Below are 16,983 nucleotides of genomic sequence, written 5' to 3' on the forward strand. Positions count from 1 at the left end.
GCAGTGCTTCATTTTTTCCTTTCATTGTAAATAGATTTTTAACCCTCACATAATGTATCCTGATTAGTTTGCCTTCCTTTACACTTGCCACTTCCTCCCTAAATCTTCTGCAATCTAAATGTAGTCCTATTCTGTTTCTCATTAGGAAAGAAAAGGCTTCTAAGGGATAATAACGAAAATAAATAATAGTATAACTAAATACACTACCGTAAGATAAAAATACTGCCATCACATCAAAGTTGAACAGGATAAACCAAGAAGAGAAAAATAGTTCAAGAGAAGGCATAGGTATCAGAGATCCACTCATTTCAGACTCAGCAATCCCATTTAAAAGGACAACTAGAATCATTGAACTCAAACGGAAGGGATTTGATGAAGACATCCTATTCAGTACTGAGTGTTTCAAGTATTTCATTCTCTGTGTAATGTTTGGTATGGGTCTCTGTATATGTTCCCAACTTCTGCAGGAGGAAGATTTTCTGATAGTGGCTGAATGAGGCATTGATCTATGATTATAGCTGAATATCATGAGGAGTAATTTTATCACTATGTTGCTGTCTTTTCTTTTTTTAGATCAGTGGGTAGTATTTGGATTTACCATAGGTCCCTGGGTTATCCAATCTCTGATTTTTTTCACCCAGGCAGCATTGAATATGGGTTATAGTTCATGAAGTGGGTCTCAAAAAAATGAACCATTGGTTGCTTATCCCTACAAGGTTTTTGTGACTATTCCAATAATGTATTTTTTAACCAGGATGTAGATCAAAAGGGTTGTAACTGGATTGTTAATTGATGTTTCTCCATTGGTAGAATGTAAAATACCTTCCTGTTCCAAAGATCCTAGCAAAAAGAGGTGAAGGCTCTATGTAAGTACCAACTCTGCTTCCCTATGTTCGAATTGTGTATGGGTTTTCTTGAGTACTATGGCCTTGCTGTCAGTTTATGAGGAACAAGCCATTATCTTAGCAACAGACTGGGTAGTTCTGGGACTCCCATAGAACCCCTTTGACCAAAAGCTCAATTAGATGTAACCCAGTGACAGTACTGATTTGGTTACGAGAGAATTATGTGACAATTAGATTTAGATAACCTTCATAACTATGTATAATTTAGGAAGTTTACACTCTATTAGATTTCTTTATTACTCCTCAAATACCCCCTTAATTTTAGCTGTCAAATTATTACCTCATTCCACCCACTCTTCCCTCCCCCTCCCTACTTAATGCCCCCAATTCCAGCAACCCCTATTCATCTATAACTACCTATTCTATTCTCCTCTGCCAATAACCACATGTGAGCCAATAAATACCATATTTGTCTTCCTGGGTCTGGATAGCCTCACTCAGCTATGAGATCAATGGCATCATATGACCCAGTTGAAATCATTGTGGGGACCAATGTTTTTCCAGGAGACTTCAAAGATTACTGGAGGAAAAGTTATTGTCCACTGTGGAAAACTTAAGTGTTGTTTAAATCAAAATAGTAAGTGTGAATTTCAATAGATACATAATCAAAGAAAGGGACCCCACAGAGAAAAGTGGATATGAGAAGTAAAATTTTTGATAACCTTAGTCCCTAGATTTTAACTTCCTTCTGTCCCATACAGATGACTCCTCATATGAAAGAATCCATGAAGATTTCTTTTAACATCTTGCTTGGATTTGGAGAAGGAGAACCACCACACAATTTCAAAGACAGCTTTCATTTTTAAGTGAGTCGTGGCTACCATTATACAGAGAACCAGGGAAATTTATATATTTAGGCAGTGAAATTTTGCCCTGTTGGAGATAATAGTATTATAGGTCAAATTTTGCTTTGCTTGTTGATTCTTTCTAGATAGCTATCTTTCCTTCTTTGGGCAGTTACATGTACAAGGGATCTTGACTTTTGCCTCAAAGACAAGAACAAATCTCTGCCAAAAACCTTATGATGTTTCCACCTATTTGGATGAGTTAGCATTTCACTTTTTGAAGAAGTTTCTCCTTTTCAAACCTAATTTTAATTAATTTTGATGATATTTATAGCTTTTTTTCTCCTGAAGAAAACACAACAAAACATCTTTCCTATTGTCCCACATCTCTTAGCTTCCGTTATGAGGTCAGCACATCTTTGAAGTACACTGGCAGGTTTACTTCAGAAATTTTTTCTAGTATAGAATGTCTCTGTGAAGCCATTGTTCATTTCTCATTAGAATTAAGAAAATTCAAGTTTAATTAAGCATTTCAACAATCTATTTCTGGGAGTCTATCATTGCTTTCTGTTTCATATAGACTTGATAATTCAACTTTATCTTTCTATAACTGCCTGACCTGTAGGATTGCTTGGTATAATGTAATATGTTTTATATTATAATAACCAAAAAAACTTCTTCATTTTGATAATAACTTATACTGCAGAAGAGCCTATCTTGATTTGACAAGTATACTAATGGTGGCCATAACTTGTAGCAAATGGGTGATTACCGAATGGCCCGTTTTAATCTAAAAGCAGATGCCCACTGAAAAACTGAATAGGTATCAATGGTGTGCTATACATGTTTTAATTTTCCAAGTGCTACAAAATAGAACACACCCATTGGCATTAGTTTACCTTTTTAAGTGACTTTGGGTTACTTCTTGCTGGTAATGGTACTTAGTTATATAAAAAACAAGTAAGAATCGACTTATAATTGTCAATCAATGAGTGGTTGGGTGTGGGATTTCTGGAGTTGGGATATGGGTGTAGGGACTCATAGGGAGATGTACTGCTACAGATCTGTGAACGGAACTCAGGCACTCAGTGACTCACTCTCCAGGCTCAGAGGTGGAGTTGTATATCTCTATTCCTCCTACCTGCTTCACTGCCATGAGAGCTATATGGTTTCACAGGGAGTTCCAGGCCACTCTTGGGACTTGGGCGGGGGCTGGGGCTGGGGCTGGGCTGGGGCATGGGCTGGGGCTGGGGCAGGGGCTGGGGCTTGGGCTGGGGCGGGGACGAGGGCAAGGACGGGGACAAATCAATGTGTGCAAGGAGGGAGGTGATGGGAGATGTCGATGAGGTCTACTGGAGATGGGTGCACCCATGGTCCAATAGAGCAAGGCCTCAGGCTTGAAGCCTGCCGCGGATCGGTAAATGAAACTCGGCTCGACTGACAAGGATGAGAGACACAAGGCAACATCTGTGTTCATGCTACAGCGTCACTGGCAGCAGTGACCTGTGTGTTCCACTGACTATCTTAGGATAGAGACAGGGAACGAGATCTTGAAGATCAGAGTTAGAGGTTTACATGTTTATATTTCCATCCTTTCTACCTCCTTCACTCTTGACGTGGGCTATGGGTTCCCAGGCAGTTAGCACCTGGTGATTTATGAGCTGGGACGAATCAGTTAGTTGGAGGAGGTAGTTGAGGGGTAAAGATATCTGGCATCTCTTTGAGATGGCAGCGCAAAGTCGGTCATAAGACGACGCAGCAGCTCATGCTTTACTGCAGATTATGGATGGAACGAGAGGACTTGATCTCAAGGATCGGACAGAGTTGAAAATGTGGGCAGGTTATCTGCATCAGTGGCAGGGGTTGTACTGCACAACTGTGGATGAGAATGGGGCCTGGACCGCTAGGGTCAGAGGTAGAAGCAGAAACCCTTAAGGAGACTATCTGCTTCACTGGCAGGGGTGTCTGGTGGATTTAGGAACTGGGATATAACCATGAGGTGGAGGAGGTTACTGGTGAGGTAAAGTGTCTGGGATCTCTTGGAGATGGCCACAGGCAGTGGGGTTAGAGGAACTCAACCACAGATGTTCTATTCCAGGTCTGTCCATTGAACTGGGCAATTGGATCTGGTGGCTAGGATGTAGATTGACAATCTGTAATTCTACTACCAGTTCCACTGTAAGGAGCGGCCTGTACACTCCAGTGAGTTCCTCTTGCATTTGGTATCTGTGAGCAATCGGTGACTCAGAGTAGGTAAGTGACAGATGCACATCTGTGGCATCTACTGGGGAGGAGTAGTCTGGTTGAGAGGGAGAATTAGCGGCAGATACCCTCCTGCAGATCAGTGGATGAACCACGGGGACCGGATCATGGCATTCAGAGTTACAGCTCAAGATCCGCAGTCATCTTATTTGAATCACCGGTATGAGCGGCCTTATGTGTGCTAGGGAGTTTCTTGCTTTGGGGACTGGTGTCAATCAATGAGTGGTTGGGTGTGGGTTTTCTGGAGTTGGGATATGGGTGTAGGACTCATAGGCAGATGTTCTGCTACAGATCTGTGAACGGAACTCAGGCACTCAGTGACTCGCTCTCCAGGCTCAGAGGTGGAGTTGTATATCTCTATTCCTCCTACCTGCTTCACTGCCATGAGAGCTATATGGTTTTACAGGGAGTTCCAGGCCATTGTTGGGGCTGGGGCTGGGGCTGGGGCTGGGGCTGGACTGGGGCTGGGGCAAGGGCTGGGGCTGGGGCTTGGGCTGGGGCGGGGGCGAGGGCAAGGGCGGGGACAAATCAATGTGTGCAAAGAGGGAGGTGATGGGAGATGTCGATGAGGTCTACTGGAGATGGGTGCACCCATGGTCCCATAGAGCGAGGCCTTAGGCTTGAAGCCTGCCGCGGATCGCGGATCGGTAAATGAAACTCGGCTCGACTGACAAGGATGAGAGACACAAGGCAACATCTGTGTTCATGCTACAGCGTCACTGGCAGCAGTGACCTGTGTGTTCCACTGACTATCTCAGGATAGAGACAGGGAACGAGATCTTGAAGATCAGAGTTAGAGGTTTACATGTTTATATTTCCATCCTTTCTACCTCCTTCACTCTTGACGTGGGCTAGGGGTTCCCAGGCAGTTAGCACCTGGTGATTTATGAGCTGGGACGAAGCAGTTAGTTGGAGGAGGTAGTTGAGGGGTAAAGATATCTGGCATCTCTTTGAGATGGCAGCGCAAAGTCGGTCATACGACGACGCAGCAGCTCATGCTTTACTGCAGATTATGGATGGAACGAGAGGACTTGATCTCAAGGATCGGACAGAGTTGAAAATGTGGGCAGGTTATCTGCATCAGTGGCAGGGGTTGTACTGCACAACTGTGGATGGGAATGGGGCCTGGACCGCTAGGGTCAGAGGTAGAAGCAGAAACCCTTAAGGAGACTATCTGCTTTACTGGCAGGGGTGTCTGGTGGATTTGGGGGCTGGGACATAACCATGAGGTGGAGGAGGTTACTGGTGTGGTAAAGTGTCTGGGATCTCTTGGTGATGGCCACAGGCTTTGGGGTTAGAGGAACTCAACCACAGATGTTCTATTCCAGGTCTGTCCATTGAACTGGGCAATTGGATCTGGTGGCTAGGATGTAGATTGACAATCTGTAATTCTACTACCAGTTCCACTGTAAAGAGTGGCCTGTACACTCCAGTGAGTTCCTCTTGCATTTGGTATCTGTGAGCAATCGGTGACTCAGAGTAGGTAAGTGACAGATGCACATCTGTGGCATCTACTGGGGAGGAGTAGTCTGCTTGAGAGGGCAAATTAGCGGCAGATACCCTCCTGCAGATCAGTGGATGATCCACGGGGACCGGATCATGACATTCAGAGTTACAGCTCAAGATCCGCAGTCATCTTATTTGAATCACCGGTATGAGCGGCCTTATGTGTGCTAGGGAGTTTCTTGCTTTGGGGACTGGTGTCAATCAATGAGTGGTTGGGTGTGGGTTTTCTGGAGTTGGGATATGGGTGTAGGGACTCATAGGCAGATGTTCTGCTACAGATCTGTGAATGGAACTCAGGCACTCAGTGACTCGCTCTCCAGGCTCAGAGGTGGAGTTGTATATCTCTATTCCTCCTACCTGCTTCACTGCCATGAGAGCTATATGGTTTTACAGGGAGTTCCAGGCCATTGTTGGGGCTGGGGCTGGGGCTGGGCTGGGGCTGGGGCATGGGCTGGGGCTGGGGCTGGGGCTTGGGCTGGGGCGGGGACGAGGGCAAGGGCGGGGACAAATCAATGTGTGCAAGGAGGGTGGTGATGGGAGATGTCGATGAGGTCTACTGGAGATGGGTGCACCCATGGTCCCATAGAGCGAGGCCTAAGGCTTGAAGCCTGCCGCGGATCGGTAAATGAAACTCGGCTCGACTGACAAGGATGAGAGACACAAGGCAACATCTGTGTTCATGCTCCAGCGTCACTGGCAGCAGTGACCTGTGTGTACCACTGACTATCTTAGGATAGAGACAGGGAATGAGATCTTGAAGATCAGAGTTAGAGGTTTACATGTTTATATTTCCATCCTTTCTACCTCCTTCACTGTTGACGTGGGCTATGGGTTCTCAGGCAGTTAGCACCTGGTGATTTATGAGCTGGGACGAATCAGTTAGTTGGAGGAGGTAGTTGAGGGGTAAAGATATCTGGCATCTCTTTGAGATGGCAGCGCAAAGTCGGTCATACGACGACGCAGCAGCTCATGCTTTACTGCAGATTATGGATGGAACGAGAGGACTTGATCTCAAGGATCGGACAGAGTTGAAAATGTGGGCAGGTTATCTGCATCAGTGGCAGGGGTTGTACTGCACAACTGTGGATGAGAATGGGGCCTGGACCGCTAGGGTCAGAGGTAGAAGCAGAAACCCTTAAGGAGACTATCTGCTTCACTGGCAGGGGTGTCTGGTGGAATTGGGGACTGGGACATAACCATGAGGTGGAGGAGGTTACTGGTGAGGTAAAGTGTCTGGGATCTCTTGGAGATGGCCACAGGCGGTGGGGTTAGAGGAACTCAACCACAGATGTTCTATTCCAGGTCTGTCCATTGAACTGGGCAATTGGATCTGGTGGCTAGGATGTAGATTGACAATCTGTAATTCTACTACCAGTTCCACTGTAAGGAGTGGCCTGTACACTCCAGTGAGTTCCTCTTGCATTTGGTATCTGTGAGCAATCGGTGACTCAGAGTAGGTAAGTGACAGATGCACATCTGTGGCATCTACTGGGGAGGAGTAGTCTGGTTGAGAGGGAGAATTAGCGGCAGATACCCTCCTGCAGATCAGTGGATGAACCACGGGGACCGGATCATGGCATTCAGAGTTACAGCTCAAGATCCGCAGTCATCTTATTTGAATCACCGGTATGAGCGGCCTTATGTGTGCTAGGGAGTTTCTTGCTTTGGGGACTGGTGTCAATCAATGAGTGGTTGGGTGTGGGTTTTCTGGAGTTGGGATATGGGTGTAGGACTCATAGGCAGATGTTCTGCTACAGATCTGTGAACGGAACTCAGGCACTCAGTGACTCGCTCTCCAGGCTCAGAGGTGGAGTTGTATATCTCTATTCCTCCTACCTGCTTCACTGCCATGAGAGCTATATGGTTTTACAGGGAGTTCCAGGCCATTGTTGGGGCTGGGGCTGGGGCTGGGGCTGGGGCTGGACTGGGGCTGGGGCAAGGGCTGGGGCTGGGGCTTGGGCTGGGGCGGGGGCGAGGGCAAGGGCGGGGACAAATCAATGTGTGCAAAGAGGGAGGTGATGGGAGATGTCGATGAGGTCTACTGGAGATGGGTGCACCCATGGTCCCATAGAGCGAGGCCTTAGGCTTGAAGCCTGCCGCGGATCGGTAAATGAAACTCGGCTCGACTGACAAGGATGAGAGACACAAGGCAACATCTGTGTTCATGCTACAGCGTCACTGGCAGCAGTGACCTGTGTGTTCCACTGACTATCTTAGGATAGAGACAGGGAACGAGATCTTGAAGATCAGAGTTAGAGGTTTACATGTTTATATTTCCATCCTTTCTACCTCCTTCACTCTTGACGTGGGCTAGGGGTTCCCAGGCAGTTAGCACCTGGTGATTTATGAGCTGGGACGAAGCAGTTAGTTGGAGGAGGTAGTTGAGGGGTAAAGATATCTGGCATCTCTTTGAGATGGCAGCGCAAAGTCGGTCATACGACGACGCAGCAGCTCATGCTTTACTGCAGATTATGGATGGAACGAGAGGACTTGATCTCAAGGATCGGACAGAGTTGAAAATGTGGGCAGGTTATCTGCATCAGTGGCAGGGGTTGTACTGCACAACTGTGGATGGGAATGGGGCCTGGACCGCTAGGGTCAGAGGTAGAAGCAGAAACCCTTAAGGAGACTATCTGCTTTACTGGCAGGGGTGTCTGGTGGATTTGGGGGCTGGGACATAACCATGAGGTGGAGGAGGTTACTGGTGTGGTAAAGTGTCTGGGATCTCTTGGTGATGGCCACAGGCTTTGGGGTTAGAGGAACTCAACCACAGATGTTGTATTCCAGGTCTGTCCATTGAACTGGGCAATTGGATCTGGTGGCTAGGATGTAGATTGACAATCTGTAATTCTACTACCAGTTCCACTGTAAAGAGTGGCCTGTACACTCCAGTGAGTTCCTCTTGCATTTGGTATCTGTGAGCAATCGGTGACTCAGAGTAGGTAAGTGACAGATGCACATCTGTGGCATCTACTGGGGAGGAGTAGTCTGCTTGAGAGGGCAAATTAGCGGCAGATACCCTCCTGCAGATCAGTGGATGATCCACGGGGACCGGATCATGACATTCAGAGTTACAGCTCAAGATCCGCAGTCATCTTATTTGAATCACCTTTATGAGCGGCCTTATGTGTGCTAGGGAGTTTCTTGCTTTGGGGACTGGTGTCAATCAATGAGTGGTTGGGTGTGGGTTTTCTGGAGTTGGGATATGGGTGTAGGGACTCATAGGCAGATGTTCTGCTACAGATCTGTGAACGGAACTCAGGCACTCAGTGACTCGCTCTCCAGGCTCAGAGGTGGAGTTGTATATCTCTATTCCTCCTACCTGCTTCACGCCCATGAGAGCTATATGGTTTTACAGGGAGTTCCAGGCCATTGTTGGGGCTGGGGCTGGGGCTGGGGCTGGGGCTGGGGCATGGGCTGGGGCTGGGGCTGGGGCTTGGGCTGGGGCGGGGACGAGGGCAAGGGCGGGGACAAATCAATGTGTGCAAGGAGGGTGATGATGGTAGATGTCGATGAGGTCTACTGGAGATGGGTGCATCCATGGTCCCATAGAGCGAGGCCTTAGGCTTGAAGCCTGCCGCGGACCGGTAAATGAAACTCGGCTCGACTGACAAGGATGAGAGACACAAGGCAACATCTGTGTTCATGCTACAGCGTCACTGGCAGCAGTGACCTGTGTCTTCCACTGACTATCTTAGGATAGAGACAGGGAACGAGATCTTGAAGATCAGAGTTAGAGGTTTACATGTTTATATTTCCATCCTTTCTACCTCCTTCACTCTTGACGTGGGATATGGGTTCCCAGGCAGTTAGCACCTGGTGATTTATGAGCTGGGACGAAGCAGTTAGTTGGAGGAGGTAGTTGAGTGGTAAAGATATCTGGCATCTCTTTGAGATGGCAGCGCAAAGTCGGTCATACGACGACGCAGCAGCTCATGCTTTACTGCAGATTATGGATGGAACGAGAGGACTTGATCTCAAGGATCGGACAGAGTTGAAAATGTGGGCAGGTTATCTGCATCAGTGGCAGGGGTTGTACTGCACAACTGTGGATGAGAATGGGGCCTGGACCGCTAGGGTCAAAGGTAGAAGCAGAAACCCTTAAAAAGACTATCTGCTTCACTGGCAGGGGTGTCTGGTGGATTTGGGGGCTGGGACATAACCATGAGGTGGAGGAGGTTACTGGTGAGGTAAAGTGTCTGGGATCTCTTGGAGATGGCCACAGGCGGTGGGGTTAGAGGAACTCAACCACAGATGTTCTATTCCAGGTCTGTCCATTGAACTGGGCAATTGGATCTGGTGAATAGGATGTAGATTGACAATCTGTAATTCTACTACCAGTTGCACTGTAAGGAGCGGTCTGTACACTCCAGTGAGTTCCTCTTGCATTTGGTATCTGTGAGCAATCGGTGACTCAGAGTAGGTAAGTGACAGATGCACATCTGTGGCATCTACTGGGGAGGAGTAGTCTGCTTGAGAGGGGGAATTAGCAGCAGATACCCTCCTGCAGATCAGTGGATGAACCACGGGGACCGGATCATGGCATTCAGAGTTACAGCTCAAGATCCGCAGTCATCTTATTTGAATCACCGGTATGAGCGGCCTTATGTGTGCTAGGGAGTTTCTTGCTTTGGGGACTGGTGTCAATCAATGAGTGGTTGGGTGTGGGTTTTCTGGAGTTGGGATATGGGTGTAGGGACTCATAGGCAGATGTTCTGCTACAGATCTGTGAACAGAACTCAGGCACTCAGTGACTCGCTCTCCAGGCTCAGAGGTGGAGTTGTATATCTCTATTCCTCCTACCTGCTTCACTGCCATGAGAGCTATATGGTTTTACAGGGAGTTCCAGGACATTGTTGGGGTTGGGGCTGGGGCTGGGGCTGGGGCTGGTGCTGGGCTGGGGCTGTTGCATGGGCTGGGGCTGGGGCTGGGGATGGGGCTTGGGCTGGGGCAGGGGCGAGGGCAAGGGCGGGGACAAATCAATGTGTGCAAGGAGGGAGGTGATGGGAGATGTCGATGAGGTCTACTGGAGATGGGTGCACCCATGGTCCCATAGAGCGAGGCCTTAGGCTTGAAGCCTGCCGCGCATCGGTAAATGAAACTGGGCTCGACTGACAAGGATGAGTTACACAAGGCATCATCTGTGTTCATGCTACAGCGTCACTGGCAGCAGTGACCTGTGTGTTCCACTGACTATCTTAGGATAGAGACAGGGAACGAGATCTTGAAGATCAGAGTTAGAGGTTTACATGTTTATATTTCCATCCTTTCTACCTCCTTCACTCTTGACGTGGGCTATGGGTTCCCAGGCAGTTAGCACCTGGTGATTTATGAGCTGGGACAAATCAGTTAGTTGGCGGAGGTAGTTGAGGGGTAAAGATATCTGGCATCTCTTTGAGATGGCAGTGCAAAGTCGGTCATACGACGACGTAGCAGCTCATGCTTTACTGCAGATTATGGATGGAACGAGAGGACTTGATCTCAAGGATCGGACAGAGTTGAAAATGTGGGCAGGTTATCTGCATCAGTGGCAGGGGTTGTACTGCCCTACTGTGGATGAGAATGGGGCCTGGACCGCTAGGGTCACAGGTAGAAGCAGAAACCCTTAAGGAGACTATCTGCTTCACTGGCAGGGGTGTCTGGTGGATTTGGGGGCTGGGACATAACCATGAGGTGGAGGAGGTTACTGGTGAGGTAAAGTGTCTGGGATCTCTTGGAGATGGCCACAGGCGGTGGGGTTAGAGGAACTCAACCACAGATGTTCTATTCTAGGTCTGTCCATTGAACTGGGCAATTGGATCTGGTGGCTAGGATGTAGATTGACAATCTGTAATTCTACTACCAGTTCCACTGTAAGGAGTGGCCTGTACACTCCAGTGAGTTCCTCTTGCATTTGGTATCTGTGAGCAATCGGTGACTCAGAGTAGGTAAGTGACAGATGCACATCTGTGGTATCTACTGGGGAGGAGTAGTCTGCTTGAGAGGGGGAATTAGCGGCAGATACCCTCCTGCAGATCAGTGGATGAACCATGGGGACCGGATCATGGCATTCAGAGTTACAGCTCAAGATCCGCAGTCATCTTATTTGAATCACCGGTATGAGCGGCCTTATGTGTGCTAGGGAGTTTCTTGCTTTGGGGACTGGTGTCAATCAATGAGTGGTTGGGTGTGGGTTTTCTGGAGTTGGGATATGGGTGTAGGGACTCATAGGCAGATGTTCTGCTACAGATCTGTGAACGGAACTCAGGCACTCAGTGACTCGCTCTCCAGGCTCAGAGGTGGAGTTGTATATCTCTATTCCTCCTACCTGCTTCACTCCCATGAGAGCTATATGGTTTTACAGGGAGTTCCAGGACATGTTGGGGCTGGGGCTGGGGCTGGGGCTGGGGCTGGGCTGGGGCTGGGGCATGGGCTGGGGCTGGGGCAAGGGATGGGGCTGGGGCTTGGGCTGGGGCGGGGGGGAGGGCAAGGGCGAGGACAAATCAATGTGTGCAAGGAGGGAGGTGATGGGAGATGTCGATGAGGTCTACTGGAGATGGGTGCACCCATGGTCCCATAGAGCGAGGCCTTAGGCTTGAAGCCTGCCGCGCATCGGTAAATGAAACTCGGCTCGACTGACAAGGATGAGAGACACAAGGCAACATCTGTGTTCATGCTACAGTGTCACTGGCAGCAGTGACCTGTGTGTTCCACTGACTATCTTAGGATAGAGACAGGGAATGAGATCTTGTGATCAGAGTTAGAGGTTTACATGTTTATATTTCCATCCTTTCTACCTCCTTCACTCTTGACGTGGGCTATGGGTTCCCAGGCAGTTAGCACCTGGTGATTTATGAGCTGGGACGAAGCAGTTAGTTGGAGGAGGTAGTTGAGGGGTAAAGATATCTGGCATCTCTTTGAGATGGCAGCGCAAAGTCGGTCATACGACGACGCAGCAGCTCATGCTTTATTGCAGATTATGGATGGAACGAGAGGACTTGATCTCAAGGATCGGACAGAGTTGAAAATGTGGGCAGTTATCTGCATCAGTGGCAGGGGTTGTACTGCACAACTGTGGATGAGAATGGGGCCTGGACCGCTAGGGTCAGAGGTAGAAGCAGAAACCCTTAAGGAGACTATCTGCTTCACTGGCAGGGGTGTCTGGTGGATTTGGGGGCTGGGACATAACCATGAGGTGGAGGAGGTTACTGGTGAGGTAAAGTGTCTGGGATCTCTTGGAGATGGCCACAGGCGGTGGGGTTAGAGGAACTCAACCACAGATGTTCTATTCCAGGTCTGTCCATTGAACTGGGCAATTGGATCTGGTGGCTAGGATGTAGATTGACAATCTGTAATTCTACTACCAGTTCCACTGTAAGGAGTGGCCTGTACACTCCAGTGAGTTCCTCTTGCATTTGGTATCTGTGAGCAATCGGTGACTCAGAGTAGGTAAGTGACAGATGCACATCTGTGGCATCTACTGGGGAGGAGTAGTCTGCTTGAGAGGGGGAATTAGCGGCAGATACCCTCCTGCAGATCAGTGGATGAACCACGGGGACCGGATCATGGCATTCAGAGTTACAGCTCAAGATCCGCAGTCATCTTATTTGAATCACCGGTATGAGCGGCCTTATGTGTGCTAGGGAGTTTCTTGCTTTGGGGACTGGTGTCAATCAATGAGTGGTTGGGTGTGGGTTTTCTGGAGTTGGGATATGGGTGTAGGGACTCATAGGCAGATGTTCTGCTACAGATCTGTGAACGGAACTAAGGCACTCAGTGACTCGCTCTCCAGGCTCAGAGGTGGAGTTGTATATCTCTATTCCTCCTACCTGCTTCACTGCCATGAGAGCTATATGGTTTTACAGGGAGTTCCAGGCCATTGTTGGGGCTGGGGCTGGGGCTGGGGCTGGGCTGGGGCTGGGCCTGGGGCATGGGCTGGGGCTGGGGCTGGGGCTTGGGCTGGGGCGGGGGCGAGGGCAAGGGCGGGGACAAATCAATGTGTGCAAGGAGGGAGGTGATGGGAGATGTCGATGAGGTCTACTGGAGATGGGTGCACCCATGGTCCCATAGAGCGAGGCCTTAGGCTTGAAGCCTGCCGCGGATCGGTAAATGAAACTCGGCTCGACTGACAAGGATGAGAGACACAAGGCAACATCTGTGTTCATGCTACAGCGTCACTGGCAGCAGTGACCTGTGTGTTCCACTGACTATCTTAGGATAGAGACAGGGAACGAGATCTTGAAGATCAGAGTTAGAGGTTTACATGTTTATATTTCCATCCTTTCTACCTCCTTCACTCTTGACGTGGGCTATGGGTTCCCAGGCAGTTAGCACCTGGTGATTTATGAGCTGGGACGAATCAGTTAGTTGGAGGAGGTAGTTGAGGGGTAAAGATATCTGGCATCTCTTTGAGATGGCAGCGCATAGTCGGTCATACGACGACGCAGCAGCTCATGCTTTACTGCAGATTATGGATGGAACGAGAGGACTTGATCTCAAGGATCGGACAGAGTTGAAAATGTGGGCAGGTTATCTGCATCAGTGGCAGGGATTGTACTGCACAACTGTGGATGAGAATGGGGCCTGGACCGCTAGGGTCAGAGGTAGAAGCAGAAACCCTTAAGGAGACTATCTGCTTCACTGGCAGGGGTGTCTGGTGGATTTGGGGGCTGGGACATAACCATGAGGTGGAGGAGGTTACTGGTGAGGTAAAGTGTCTGGGATCTCTTGGAGATGACCACAGGCGGTGGGGTTAGAGGAACTCAACCACAGATGTTCTATTCCAGGTCTGTCCATTGAACTGGGCAATTGGATCTGGTGGCTAGGATGTAGATTGACAATCTGTAATTCTACTACCAGTTCCACTGTAAGGAGTGGCCTGTACACTCCAGTGAGTTCCTCTTGCATTTGGTATCTGTGAGCAATCGGTGACTCAGAGTAGGTAAGTGACAGATGCACATCTGTGGCATCTACTGGGGAGGAGTAGTCTGCTTGAGAGGGGGAATTAGCGGCAGATACCCTCCTGCAGATCAGTGGATGAACCACGGGGACCGGATCATGACATTCAGAGTTACAGCTCAAGATCCGCAGTCATCTTATTTGAATCACAGGTATGAGCGGCCTTATGTGTGCTAGGGAGTTTCTTGCTTTGGGGACTGGTGTCAATCAATGAGTGGTTGGGTGTGGGTTTTCTGGAGTTGGGATATGGGTGTAGGGACTCATAGGCAGATGTTCTGCTACAGATCTGTGAACGGAACTCAGGCACTCAGTGACTCGCTCTCCAGGCTCAGAGGTGGAGTTGTATATCTCTATTCCTCCTACCTGCTTCACTCCCATGAGAGCTATATGGTTTTACAGGGAGTTCCAGGACATGTTGGGGCTGGGGCTGGGGCTGGGGCTGGGGCTGGGCTGGGGCTGGGGCATGGGCTGGGGCTGGGGCAAGGGATGGGGCTGGGGCTTGGGCTGGGGCGGGGGGGAGGGCAAGGGCGAGGACAAATCAATGTGTGCAAGGAGGGAGGTGATGGGAGATGTCGATGAGGTCTACTGGAGATGGGTGCACCCATGGTCCCATAGAGCGAGGCCTTAGGCTTGAAGCCTGCCGCGCATCGGTAAATGAAACTCGGCTCGACTGACAAGGATGAGAGACACAAGGCAACATCTGTGTTCATGCTACAGTGTCACTGGCAGCAGTGACCTGTGTGTTCCACTGACTATCTTAGGATAGAGACAGGGAATGAGATCTTGTGATCAGAGTTAGAGGTTTACATGTTTATATTTCCATCCTTTCTACCTCCTTCACTCTTGACGTGGGCTATGGGTTCCCAGGCAGTTAGCACCTGGTGATTTATGAGCTGGGACGAAGCAGTTAGTTGGAGGAGGTAGTTGAGGGGTAAAGATATCTGGCATCTCTTTGAGATGGCAGCGCAAAGTCGGTCATACGACGACGCAGCAGCTCATGCTTTATTGCAGATTATGGATGGAACGAGAGGACTTGATCTCAAGGATCGGACAGAGTTGAAAATGTGGGCAGTTATCTGCATCAGTGGCAGGGGTTGTACTGCACAACTGTGGATGAGAATGGGGCCTGGACCGCTAGGGTCAGAGGTAGAAGCAGAAACCCTTAAGGAGACTATCTGCTTCACTGGCAGGGGTGTCTGGTGGATTTGGGGGCTGGGACATAACCATGAGGTGGAGGAGGTTACTGGTGAGGTAAAGTGTCTGGGATCTCTTGGAGATGGCCACAGGCGGTGGGGTTAGAGGAACTCAACCACAGATGTTCTATTCCAGGTCTGTCCATTGAACTGGGCAATTGGATCTGGTGGCTAGGATGTAGATTGACAATCTGTAATTCTACTACCAGTTCCACTGTAAGGAGTGGCCTGTACACTCCAGTGAGTTCCTCTTGCATTTGGTATCTGTGAGCAATCGGTGACTCAGAGTAGGTAAGTGACAGATGCACATCTGTGGCATCTACTGGGGAGGAGTAGTCTGCTTGAGAGGGGGAATTAGCGGCAGATACCCTCCTGCAGATCAGTGGATGAACCACGGGGACCGGATCATGGCATTCAGAGTTACAGCTCAAGATCCGCAGTCATCTTATTTGAATCACCGGTATGAGCGGCCTTATGTGTGCTAGGGAGTTTCTTGCTTTGGGGACTGGTGTCAATCAATGAGTGGTTGGGTGTGGGTTTTCTGGAGTTGGGATATGGGTGTAGGGACTCATAGGCAGATGTTCTGCTACAGATCTGTGAACGGAACTAAGGCACTCAGTGACTCGCTCTCCAGGCTCAGAGGTGGAGTTGTATATCTCTATTCCTCCTACCTGCTTCACTGCCATGAGAGCTATATGGTTTTACAGGGAGTTCCAGGCCATTGTTGGGGCTGGGGCTGGGGCTGGGGCTGGGCTGGGGCTGGGCCTGGGGCATGGGCTGGGGCTGGGGCTGGGGCTTGGGCTGGGGCGGGGGCGAGGGCAAGGGCGGGGACAAATCAATGTGTGCAAGGAGGGAGGTGATGGGAGATGTCGATGAGGTCTACTGGAGATGGGTGCACCCATGGTCCCATAGAGCGAGGCCTTAGGCTTGAAGCCTGCCGCGGATCGGTAAATGAAACTCGGCTCGACTGACAAGGATGAGAGACACAAGGCAACATCTGTGTTCATGCTACAGCGTCACTGGCAGCAGTGACCTGTGTGTTCCACTGACTATCTTAGGATAGAGACAGGGAACGAGATCTTGAAGATCAGAGTTAGAGGTTTACATGTTTATATTTCCATCCTTTCTACCTCCTTCACTCTTGACGTGGGCTATGGGTTCCCAGGCAGTTAGCACCTGGTGATTTATGAGCTGGGACGAATCAGTTAGTTGGAGGAGGTAGTTGAGGGGTAAAGATATCTGGCATCTCTTTGAGATGGCAGCGCATAGTCGGTCATACGACGACGCAGCAGCTCATGCTTTACTGCAGATTATGGATGGAACGAGAGGACTTGATCTCAAGGATCGGACAGAGTTGAAAATGTGGGCAGGTTATCTGCATCAGTGGCAGGGATT

Source organism: Chionomys nivalis, chromosome 25, assembly GCF_950005125.1.
Source record: "Chionomys nivalis chromosome 25, mChiNiv1.1, whole genome shotgun sequence".
In the NCBI taxonomy this organism is placed as follows: domain Eukaryota; kingdom Metazoa; phylum Chordata; class Mammalia; order Rodentia; family Cricetidae; genus Chionomys; species Chionomys nivalis.